At 35.6% G+C, this 12822-nt stretch overlaps 1 long non-coding RNA gene across 9 annotated transcripts; it reads right to left on the reverse strand.

Annotated features, from left to right (window-relative positions):
* Nucleotides 1–4187: 4187 nt before the first annotated feature.
* Nucleotides 4188–9815, reverse strand: LOC132271739 (uncharacterized). 9 transcript variants are annotated; one of them, XR_009469799.1, is made up of 7 exons: nucleotides 9451–9814; nucleotides 8850–8974; nucleotides 7966–8088; nucleotides 7341–7424; nucleotides 4892–6845; nucleotides 4687–4746; nucleotides 4188–4450 (listed from the first exon to the last, which is right to left on the reverse strand). It is a non-coding gene; the product is annotated as an uncharacterized LOC132271739 (long non-coding RNA). The 9 variants fall into 9 exon arrangements; XR_009469800.1 differs by having other exon boundaries at nucleotides 4188–4761; nucleotides 4892–4996; nucleotides 6781–6845; nucleotides 9451–9804; XR_009469797.1 differs by having other exon boundaries at nucleotides 4188–4746; nucleotides 4892–4996; nucleotides 6781–6845; nucleotides 9451–9803.
* Between the last annotated feature and the right edge of the window lie 3007 nt (nucleotides 9816–12822).

Below are 12822 nucleotides of genomic sequence, written 5' to 3' on the forward strand. Positions count from 1 at the left end.
CTCATAGCATTGGTCTTAGAAACCGGATAGTACTTCTTCAAAAACTCTTGTTGCATTTCTGCCCAAAAAGTGATTGAAAAAGGCCTAAAATTGTTAAACCAATACTTTGTCTTGTCTTTTAAGGTGAATAGAAAAAGTTTGAGTCTTAAAACCTCTTCCGGCATGTCTGTATATTTTACGGTGGAACATACTTCAAGAAACTCATCCAAATGCTTGTAAGGCTCTTCACTTGGAAGTCCATGATAGTTAGGAAACATTTGAACGGCTTGTGGCTTAATTTCATAGTGATGTGCTCTAAATGGTGGCAATTGAATGCATGTGGGTGCATTGTATTCATTAGACACATAGTGATCTCTTAAAGCAAGTGGAGGATTAGCAATTTGAGGTGCAACATGGGCACCTTGATTTTGATTTCCTTGAATGATGGGAGGTTGCAGAGCATGCATTGGCCTTGGCATTCCAAATGGAACTTGGCCTTGTTGTTGTTGTGGTTGGTGAATGAATGGTTTAGGCATGCCTAATGGTGGTTGAATGTTCTCATGATGCACATTTGGATGAAGGATACCTTGTTGGTCTATGTGACCAAGGTTCTCTACATTCTCTTCATTATGGCCTTCCATTGATGTAATGGATCGGGTAGAACTAGAACTTCCTCTAGGATTTCTAATTACGGATTCAAGATGCAAATCAAGAGGGACAAGAGTTGGTCTTAGTGATCTACGACCATGTATGCACAATGTGAAAACACATAAACACAATGAATAAACAAGCACTTCAACTTCACAACAATTTCAATGAAACTTCCTCCACAAACACTTAACCCATACTCTTATGCTTTAACAATAATGATGCAAAGAACAATTAAAAATGCCTCCACGCGGGCTCACGATTTATCTAAGAAATTAAAAACAAGCTTCCACGCAAGCCGACGATTTAACTAAGGGATTGAGTAAGAAAAAGCTCACAAAGGTCCTTTAGCACTTTAACTCCAAATTTATAGCTTAGCTTAGCAATTTTTTAAAATTTTTAGCATTTTTCCTTGCTTGCTTAGCTCTTTTGCTCGGATCCTAGCTCAATGCTCCTTGTCAAAGATGAACAAACACAATAAATAATCAAAAGAAAAATAAAAACAAAGTAAAGACACAATCAAAAGAGTACTAATTCCTAATTGATTCCACAAATACGACGTTGCCTAATCCCCGGCAACGACGCCAAAAACTGTGGTTCTCGTCCTACCATAAGCTTAAGAGTGTGTAATTAAGGCGAGGGCCAAGTTTTACATTTATAAAAGCCACTACTACCTTCACTAAAAATATAGTTAGGGTGAGTAGGGATCGTCCCAATGGATTGGAGTCAAATTTGGTTGTGGAGTCACTATTAGGGTTAGTAGGTCGAGTGATCAACCAAATGGTTAGTTGGTTGATTAAACTAAAGAGCAAATTAAACTAAGTAATTGAATGCAACAAAGAGTAAGTAAGAGAGAGAGAGTTCTTGGGGTTTAGAGGTCACCACCAAGCAATACTTTTCTACACCCTTAACTAGTGACTAATAAGGGAAATGTGTGTTGCAATATTGATATATGTGTGTGTTTGGTTGATTCAATTAGCAAGGGTGACCAATTAAACATACATTGTCTAAACATGTGAAAAGCACAATATATCTAGCAATTAAGTATATATTGTCTAAATAGCATGTAAAAGGCACAATATATCTAGCAAGTCATTAATCCTTTCGTTAATCTCACAAGCCAAACACACCATAAGGTTAGAGACATATGCTACTTGCATTCAAAAGTATGGAACACCAAACAACAAGTATGGATTGTCCTCCCATGTAATAATTATGCTACCACTACACTACAATTAAGCTAATGACATGAAATTAAACTAATTAAACTAAGGAAGAAGCACAATCCATCAAGAAATAAGCATGGACCATCTAGAAAATCACAAGAGCATTCATTTAAGCACAATGTTTTGACAATCTCTAGATCTATAACATTAATACACATAGACATGTATCAATAACACAAGAAATAGAGACAAACACATGAACATCTATTCTAGCATACATAGACATATGGATAGAATGAAATGATCAATTGGAAGTATTAAACCACATAAATCATTGAATAAACAAGATTTATATATATATAAGTGTCAAAACATGTATTACAACACTAATTCCTCAATAATACACAAAATCAAGATGTAGAAAGCATACATGGGGCTAACTCTAGCCCCAAGAGGATGTCTAGCCACTCATAGTAGTGCTTCTCTAACCCTCAAGGGCTAACTCCATGGTAGAGATTTGCTTATTGGTTGATGAAGAGTCTCCAATGGTGTCTCTAGCCTCCTCATCCTCTAAGCTTGCTCTCCAAGAGTTCTTACAAGGTATGAGATGATATAATATGGTATGGTATGGTATGAGGTCCTCTTTGTAAAAAGCAATTCTTATCCTTATATAGGTAGGTCAAATGACACCCAAAATGAGCTGGGGTTGTGCACACAATATTCCCCAATGATTGGATAAAGGACAACTTTTAATGAGCTGGAATTTTAACTTTTTCGCACTGGAGGAAGTTTGATCGATCGAACCTTGGACTTGGATCGATCGAACATGGCTGAGATCCATCGAACTTAGGCTGGATCGATCCTCACTAGTGGCGCTTTTTGGATAAAGACAAATCTGAGATATTTTGAAGATATTTTTGGGAAAAGGACAAAAGTGATTGGTAGGGTGGTACAACTAGATAAGATCAATCATTTAGATAAGGACAAAGCAGTTTGATCGATCGAAGAATGATGTTGGATCGATCGAACTTTTGAGATCTCTGAAAATGTCATCATGGCTCTGATCCATCTTGAAGTGCAGAGATCGATCATGTTGGATTGATCGAACCTTGATCTGAGATTGATCAAAAATGTTGATTTCCACCTTTTTCTTCCTTTTGCTTCCACTTGGCTCCTTTTTTTGATTTATCCCAGAATTGCTTCATTTCTGTTCTTATTTGGCTGAGTTAGCTTATTTTTGGGATAAGTGCCTGAAAATGGAAATAATACGAACTCAATCTAAAACGGTAAAGTAAGATCGATAAAGGTACTAGAATGCTTAAGCTTAAGGGGTTTAAATACGCAGTGCACAGTGGTACCCATTTTATTTTGGAATGACCATTTTGCCCTTGATCCATTCCTTGAAGGGTTTTAAAACCCTAACTTCGGCCTTACTTCCGCTAAGTCACGGGACTTCTCAGAAGGCCACTCTCGTGTCTTGGGATGATGTACATCTCTATAGACTTGTTTATATTTTGCTTCCGCATTTTGGATCTATTTCGGGTCATCACATAACACACAAGGTTGGTAAAATCTAGGGTCGTCACAAATCTCATTGGGAATAAGTCCTTCAATCATGTTACCATCGAGATACAACCTTTGTAAGCTCTCTAATTTTCCCATTGTTGATGGGATGGATCCATTTATGTTGTTGTCACTCAATCTAAGGAGCTTCAGGTTTTTCTATGAACCTATTTCTCTTGGAATTGAACCCTTTAGTTGACATGTAGAGGCAACAAATATATAAAGTGAACTTGAAAATTTTCCAATTGAATTTGGTAAGAAACCTTCAATGGGATTGCTCCAGAAGACCAACCTTTCACTATAACAGTTCTGGCTTTTACCAGCGCTCAAAAGCACTGGTAAAAGTCCTAAAAAGCACTGATAAATCTAGTGTCGATAGGCTTTTACCAGCGCTTTTCCAGAAAGCGCTGGCATAGAGTATTTACCAGCACTTTATCATAAAGTGCTGGTAAATACTCTATGCCAGCGCTTTCTGGAAAAGCGCTGGTAAAAGGACTTTACCAGCGCTTTCTGAAAAAGCGCTGGTGAAGAGTATTTACCAGCGCTTTTTGGAAAGCGCTGGTAAAGCGTCATTTTAAGTTTTCCCCCCCCCCCCATACCAGTGCTTCTTTAAGAAGCGCTGGTAAAAGGTCATTTTATATATATATATTTTCCTTTATTGGTTTTGTTAAAATATCTTTACGGCTACTAAATGTCATCCAATATAACACAAGTTAAACCTGTAATCAAACATCAAGTCCATTCATAAACAAAATTTACTAACGAGATAAACCCAATCCACATCAAAGTTTAAAAAAAAAAAAAAAAAAAAAAAAAAAAAAAAAAATTGAATTACGGTGCAATAATGAAATTTGATATAGAGTGTAGCTATGTCTCAAAAACAGGCCCACGAAAAAAAAAAAAAAAAATTATAATGTCTCAAATCATGAGAATTTGCGTCAAATGAGACTCCATGTAATAATATTCTCGAAATAAGACCATCACAACCAGTCCCCAAACAATTGTTATTCCCGGAAGTGTCACCACCTTGTCCTTCCCAAATTCACCACCATCGTAGCACAACCAACAAATATCAGGAAGTAGGTCCCCAACACCTCCGTATAAAGAGAACATGTTTAAAAGGAACTTCAGATGGTTAATGTTCAAAAAATGAGCATGAATAAAATGAAGAATTTAGATTTACCAGTAGTAAGACGAGTTGAAAATTTTTAAATATGTATACATCAATGACAAGGTTGTAAGAAGTAGGAACAACAGAGGAGAAAAGATGAGACAAAAACAAAATACTGAAGATGGTCCGACAAAATGTAAAAAATAGTCACCTAAATACCTTATTGGGAATATAACTCCGACTGGTGGTCGAGCTATATGTTTATGAGCATCTGGAAGTCTGTATATAGCACAACTGAACAACAGATAAGTAACAGAAGAGATAAAAAATTAAAAATAGAAAAAGTAAAAGGAAAAGAAGTCCAAGATGCATTTTATTTTAATTAACCCACTTAAAGATTATCTCTGATTTATTGGAAACTTACATGACTTGATTATCCATAATATCTTCCAGTCCTGCAATAGGTGACCTAAAAATTGGAGAGCAAGGGTCTCCAACACAAAGTGATATGTAACCATTCATCCCATCACTGCATGAAACCCAAAACAATATAAGGAAATAGTTCAAACAATATGAAGAAAATAAAAATGAATAGGATTCAAGAGGCCAGCAAACTGCAGTTATATAAAGGACATGATTTAGGAACGATGACGTAGGAGAACAGATAAAGTCCTGCTATTGCTGAAAAACAATTTGCATCAAACAACACTGAACTTGGGCAGATTCAGGAATGCAGTGAGAAGAATATGAAGTAAAAAATATCCACCAGACAGATTTTGGCATTAAAAAACATTTTAAAGGTAGAAAAAATGTTGTGAAAATTAATTTTAAAGTAAAATCATCTTGCAAATAAAAATACTTCTGTAAGGAAAATCATGATCCTTTTGATTTTTGTTGAGAAAATGAGAACTTTAAGAAATTAAATATATGAACTTTTCCCAGGAAATTCGGGATATTTCTTTTGATGTATGAACTATTGGAATATTGGAGTACACCAACTTTAATTTTTAGACGAGAATGGTAAAGAAATCCGAAAACAATTTAAGGATTTTGTTATCCAGGGGAAAAGTAAGTCCATCTTGATAATTATAAAAATAAAAATAGAAAAAACTAATAATCATACCTCAAGGATACTAAAAAAGAAAAATCTTCAGGATATTAAACAATTGATTGACACACCCAAATGGCAAAAGCAACCTCATCTTGAAAACCCGCATTATTTTATGAAATAATCAAACTTAAGCAGCATAGCATAAACCTGGCCCTCGGATCAAGTTGCTCATTGATTTCAGTTCTCTCTTTGTCTGGCAAATGTTTACAACGGTCATCAAGAGAAAATATATCTGGAGATAGGGGATAAGATAATGCCACAAAAAGCATATAAATGTTATTTTTTGTTTTGCACTTTTACATCTTACTTCATAAGGAATTTGAGGTTATTTTGAGATAACGCTATTTCTCAAAGGTCATTGAAGTCTATGGCTATGATTCCACAACTACTTGCAAACAGAGTTTCTACTTTTACCAATTTGAGAAATTACAAGAATCAATTGGAGCTTTTAGACTCAGCAGCAATTTGAAACTAAAAACTAAAAAGGGAAGTACTAAAAAAATAGGCAGGAAAGATGTAAAATAGTTAAGTAGCATTTTTTCAACTTCACTTTCAAAACAAGAAGGATTGCTACAGCTATCTGGTTGCTTCCATAACAACTCGGCAACTCCAGTAAAAAATTACAAGAAAGCTGCACTAATCTACCATCCAAACCAACCAAAACAACATAGGCAAAAGCTAACCTCATTGTTTTCAACCGCTCTAAGCTACCCTTCAGCATTGAATCCAACACATTGAAAACTACACATGGATCTCTTTTATGGTCATGACCCTTGTTTAGTGGAAACCAAAATACAAACAAAATACATGCAACGAATTAAAGAACACAACCACAAGTTTCTTCAAAAGAACTCATCAAACTTCAAACTTTCTTTTTTCTAATATTTGTGAACAAAATACAAACAAAATACATGCAATGAATTAAAGAAATAATACTTAAAACACATTATGTCCTTAAACACATTAAAGTCAAGGTAGATGGGGATGTAAATGAAGTTGTCCTGAATTAATCAAGAGTCAGTCCTTAGCATTAGATGATTTGAAGAGCCCTGCAAAGAGTCCAATCCAAACTAGAGGAGAGAGAGAGAGATCAAAAACGCCATTCAATAAAAAGTTGCTGAAATCATCATAATTATTTTATCACTACTATAAATTACTCTATCAACTAATTGAGATACTGCAATATTCTTGAAAGAAAATACCAAAGCCACAAACAAAATAGGGAGCCAAAATCGAACTCGTTGTGATTCGAGCCATCTGATGACATCTGCACACATCAAAACCAAAAACAAAATATCAACATCAACAGCTCAAAAAAGAGTAAAGCAAAACTGGTCATCATCATCATCAATGTCACAGTCAATTACCAATCAACATAAAGCAAATTAGAGAGTGATAATCTTCTAATTTTACAAGAAATATATTTGACCCAATGAAATAAAAGAGTAAAGCAAAACTGGTCATCATCTTCTTCTTTTTTTTTTTTTGGGAGGAAATGAATGGTTCAAGGCTTTAAATGTGAAAAATAAATGGAATTTAATCCAATTCACAAGCTGAAAGGAACAGCCAGCTAAGACTACCCTAGTTCTTGAATTTAAACAATGTCAAGTTTTCTATTTTCTGCAACTGAACACTTAAATAAATGCATTGAATGACATAATGTACCAAAACTATAATTGCATTAAACCCAGTTCGTGTATATGTTTGTGTGTATAAATATAATTTTATTCATGAAAAATAATAGTTGAAAATTGAAACTCACATAGAAAGGAGTCACCCTCTACAAGCTTGATCTGAATATTTACTTTCCCAAACAAATACTTGCTTTTGAATTGAAATCCAGCCCCTGAAATTGCATATATGATATATAAATCAGATTTAAAAAAAAAAAAAAAATAGAGCAAGAGCAACAAGAACAAAAAATAAAAATAAAAACTTAAGCAGAAAAATAAGTAAATGAAAACTAAAATTGAGACACCAATACATAACAAGGAAAATCATGAAGACCCAACACAAATTCATTTGTTTACGAGAATAGTTATCTAGTTTCATCTTAAGAAGCTCTCCTTTATAGAGGAAATGGTCCAATGCCCAATCTTGACTTTATGATCTACTAAGCCAGTCACTTACATCGTCCCAAGAAGTCAATTATCTGGGCATTTACTTGATCAAAAGACTTGATAAATATTAGGCAAGGAGGCAATATAAAATTTTCAACATAAAGGATTCCAGCAAATAAATATAAGCCTCGAATGTTAACAACACAAACTCAATGGCAAAATGTGTATATCTCTAAATAGTTCTTAGACTAAAGAAGCTCTCAAAATTCATCAACCATGTTCCTTCTGTCCTGTATAAAAGGGAGGAGGGGTTATGTTAATCACCACCTATTATTTGGTGGTTTGACTTTGTAAATCTGAACTATCTAGTTGGATGTTGTGAATGCTTCTTCCAGGTATTCAAGCTTTACATCCTTATTTCCTATTTCAACTCCCCTTGCTAGATCATACCTGCCATAACAAAAAGCCATTACAAGACATTAGCAATGTATTTTAGGCGTCATGAAAGCATAACAATGCCTCCATTGCAAACCAATCTGAAACAAACTTCTACAAAACAGAAGTCTAGTATATAAAATGTAACTCAAGAGGTAAATTTGAAAGAGACGTAAGAGTTTGTTACCATATTACTTCTAACATTGGCAGTGATCCTGTTGAAAGATTAATTTATGTTTCTAAGTTTTCATTAGCACAAATCTAGGTCAGGGTGTAAATTGCAGTCGTACAACAACCTTGCCATGATTCATGAGTGGAGCAAATACTCATGAACATAAGGAGGGTTAGCCAACTGTTGGTCTGAATTTATTTTTTTTTTACCAGCATACAAAAAAGTTGATACAGGAAATTCACATACAAATTTTTTTTTTAAAAAACCAGCATACAAATGACTATTTATTTGTTTGAAATTGCTCTACACAAAAATTTATTTGAATGTGACATTTTCTTTTAGATTTGTTTGTAACACAAAAGCAAAAAGAAGATAGTTTTTTAAAATAGTTTTTTATAAAAAAATGTTTTGCATACTATATATGGTCAAACACAATTTTATCAGACAACAATTTAGACAACTCTAAGGCCTGACATTCTGGAGTTTGGGAACACATTTGATGTTCAATGGTTGTCGTAGGACACCAAAATTCCATTTACTGATGTTGCAGGGGCCTTCATAACCAAAAGTTTCCAAGCAAGATGCAGAAAAATGACTTTCATACCTGACTTGTGCTCTTGAAGATGCGAAGGAAGACTCTGCTTGAAGAAAGCCGAGAGATTAAAGACAGAGAACAGGCAAAGCAAGGAAGACGCTCAGTTGCAAGATATTCAAAAAACTGAACCACTCCTGTAAAACAGCAATTATGAATTAAAACGGCAAAAATAAAAATAAGAATAATTAAAAGTTTGAATTAAAGCAATAATTTCAACAGCCAAAAGAATTTATGCTCCAAACACAACATAATATATGAAAATAGATTAAATTTAATATTCCCTTACAAGTTCAACAGATTTCAAGCAAAGAGATTAAATTTTTGCCAAACAGATTCAAACGAAATTCGTAACAGATAAGGTGAAAAGTAAAAGGAAACAACCTGATCTATGTGTGTATAGAGAGATAATTACGCCATTGAAAGTGCACTAAACACATGTAACCCTTAAATCTAGCATAAAATTCACAAATGCAATCTGAAAACTAAAACACTTAAAATAACAAATCCACATAAAACACTAAATTTACTCAATATTATCACCAGAATAACAACAATCTTTGGTACAGTGATCTACACAATAATCAAAATCAAAAGGCGAATAGTTACTAACCTAAAAAAATTCTGCTCCGATCTGTTAGTGTAGACGAGATTTTGGAAACCCCCAACGATGACTCTATCTCTCTCTCTGTGTGCAGTAGCAATGACTTTGTCTCTTTAAACCAAGTCACCAGTTTTAGAGCGTTGGTTTCTGATTAAAATTCGGGTTTTGGAACGCTGACTGATGGAAGGGGAGAGAGCTGTGATGATCGGTGATGGAAGGAGAGAGAGCTGTGATGGAAAACAAAACGGATTACAAGATCGGGCGAGACCGGTGATGAAAGGAGAGAGAGCTGTGATGGAAGGAGAGAGAGTGTTAGGGCTTGCAAAATGAAATGGGAAAGTGAATACAATGTTAATGGCCCCAAAAAAAAAATGACGTAGTAAAAGGCCCCAAATATTCTACAGTGGAGGGAAAAAGTGGTGGGAAGGGAAAAAAAAAGTGGAGGGAAAAGAAAAAGTGGAGGGAAAAGAAAAATTGGAGGGAAGGAGAAAAAAGGTAGGGAATGGAAGGGCCATTACCAGCGCTTTTTTTTAAGGGAAAATTACATATAAATGGAGTTAAAGTTCCATATTTACTTAGAGATTGAGTCAAAGTTCCATATTTCTCTAAAATGGATTGCTGAGGTGGCACATGGTTTTTTACTGTTTAGAAAATTGTGGTGCCTAAAATGCCCTTCCCTAACAAAAAAGTAGTACCTTCAATTCAAAAAAGTAGTACCTTCAGTTCAAAAAAATAGTACTTTCGAAGAAAAAGTAGTACCTTCGCGAGTGTTTAAAAAACATGGTACCTGGACACCAAAAAGTAATACCTTCAGTTCAAAAAAGTAGTACCTTCGAAGAAAAAGTAGTACCTTCGCGGAAGGGTATTTTAGGCACCACAATTTCTAAACAGTAAAAAACCATGTGCCACCTCAGCAATCCATTTTAGAGAAATATGGAACTTTGACTCAGCCTCTAAGTAAATATGGAACTTTGACTCCATTTTTATGTAATTTTCCCTTTTTTTAAAGTGCTGGTATAACTACTACCCCTATACTAGCGCTTTTTGTTAAAGCACTGGTATGATTACACCTATACCAGCAGAATTCATATAGGGAATGGGACTATGGAGGGTAAGGTTCTTGCTGGTAAGCTTGTTCTAGGGAAGCTTCTCCCACATGCTCCTTTTAGGAGTGCTGGTATGATTACCCCTATACCAGCGCTTTTTGCTAAAGCGCTGGTATGATTACACCTATACCAGCGCTCCTAAGAAGAGCGCTGGTATTAGTTCACCTATACCAGCGTTCTTCTAAAAAGCGCTTGTAAAAGCCTGATATGTTGTAGTGTAATTTCCAAAGATTTGTAGTTTGTCAGAGCAGTGAGAAAGGTAATTTCCCCATTTCTATTTTCTCCCGTGAGACGATTTTTTGCATATTGAGTGATCTAAGGAGATGTAAGTTGCCTAAGCTAGGAGGTATTGGTCCAGTAAATAAGTTGTAAGCCAGCGACAGTCTTGTGAGCTTAGAAGAGTTAAATAAATACAAGGGGATGTTTCCACCCAACTGATTGTCTTCTAGATTTAATTCTTCAAGATTAGGAAGCCACAAACCAATAGTTGACGGCAGATTTCTATCAAGAGTATTGAAAGGCAGGTCAAGGAATTGCAGAGAAAACATGTTAAACATTTGCTCCGGAATACTACTAGTGAGATTATCTGTAAGTAAGTTCAGTACCCTTAAATTTGAAAGTTATGAGATCTCCTAAGGAATCTCTCCTTGAAGGTGATTCTTTCCAATCTCAAACCCAAGTAAACTTGAAATGTTACGAAGGATAGGGGGAATCGTACCTGTTAAGTTGTTCTTACCAAGATAAAAAATCTCTAGTGTTTGTAGATTCCCAATGTCTCTTGGTATTTTTCCCTCGAATCTAGTATACGAAAGAGACAATATTCTGAGCTCTCTACAATGAGATATCGAGGTTGGAATCTGGCCACGAAATGGTTGAAAGAAAGAGAAAGTCCTTCGAGTTGAGGACAAAGTAAGCAAATGTCCATTGGAAGACTACCAAAGATGCTATTATTCGTGAGAGAAATGGTACGCAAAGAAGAGATGTTAAAGATAGTATGAGGAAATGAACCTGTCAATGCATTGCATTCGAGTGCCAATACCTCCCATGTTGAGATGTAGCCTAGAGAGGATGGGATAGTACCCATGAAATCATTTCTCACGAGACCAAGAAAATAGAGGTTGGACAATGTACCCAACTCTTCCGGTATGACTCCACTGAATCTGTCGTTCAAATTAAATCCCCAGGACTTCAAACTTCCAGCATTGGTTTAATACTTGGGGCAAGTGTCCTTCCATCTTGTTCTCATCTAAAATGAGATCTTTCAGATGACCCAAACATCCAATCTTGTGTGTTAAAGTGCCATGGAAACTGTTGTTTGAAAGATCTAGAGTCACGAGAAAGGAGAGATTGGCAACGTAAGGAGAGATGGTTCCTTGTAGTCCCATGCCAGGAAGCTCCAAAGCTGTGACTCTTTGTTTGGTCACACCAAGCCAACTATAGAAGTTGGTAGTTCTGCTCCAATTACTACCCAATACATTGTTTGGATCAGGCTTGATCTCATTCTTGAAACCGAGGAGAGCAAATTGATCTGTGAAGTTTGAGAGGAAGTGCCAAACAAAGTTTGCATGACTGCACTACCAGCACTCCTAATAAAATCTGCATGTATACGCTCTCCATAAGAATCACAATGTATATATATTCTCATGAAACAAAAGGAAAATGAATTTAAAGCCAGGGAGTTGAACACTTGACGTATGTGATACCCCCAAATTTCTGGATGCGGGTTGGCCAGGCCCACGCCCGATTACCCGAGGATATCAAAACAATTAGCAATAATCGAACACAGAATAATTATATCAAAAGAGATAAATAAAATTTGCTGAAATGAAAACTAAAAGAGTAATCCAATATTTGAAAACCTCAGAAAAATAACTCCATTGATGAATACGATATTTCAGATACAACTGATTCACCACGAACACATATCGTTCTCCAATACAACTCGGGAATCCATCTAGTGGACCCCTAAAATAACCCACTGAACTCAAAAGACGGGAAACAAAACCCAAGTCTACACACAAAATATACTCCTATGTCATCGGTGGAGTGAACAACTGTATCTGCTCAGCACGATCAAGCTCTGCAGCCTGGAACTAACGAACACCTGTAAAGAATAATAGAAGAGTGGGTCAGGCCCACGAGCAAGTTCTAATCTAACTACAATCCATACAGTGACCGGATACGCAGATACACCGTAGATACCTCACAATATCTATTTAGACCATACATATATATATCCACACTATGTGACATTCACTGAACTACAATAGGGGTC

This window comes from Cornus florida, unplaced genomic scaffold (genome assembly GCF_030987335.1).
Source record: "Cornus florida cultivar Cherokee Brave unplaced genomic scaffold, ASM3098733v1 CherokeeBrave_3.0.0_Hap2_Chr08, whole genome shotgun sequence".
Lineage (NCBI taxonomy): Eukaryota > Viridiplantae > Streptophyta > Magnoliopsida > Cornales > Cornaceae > Cornus > Cornus florida.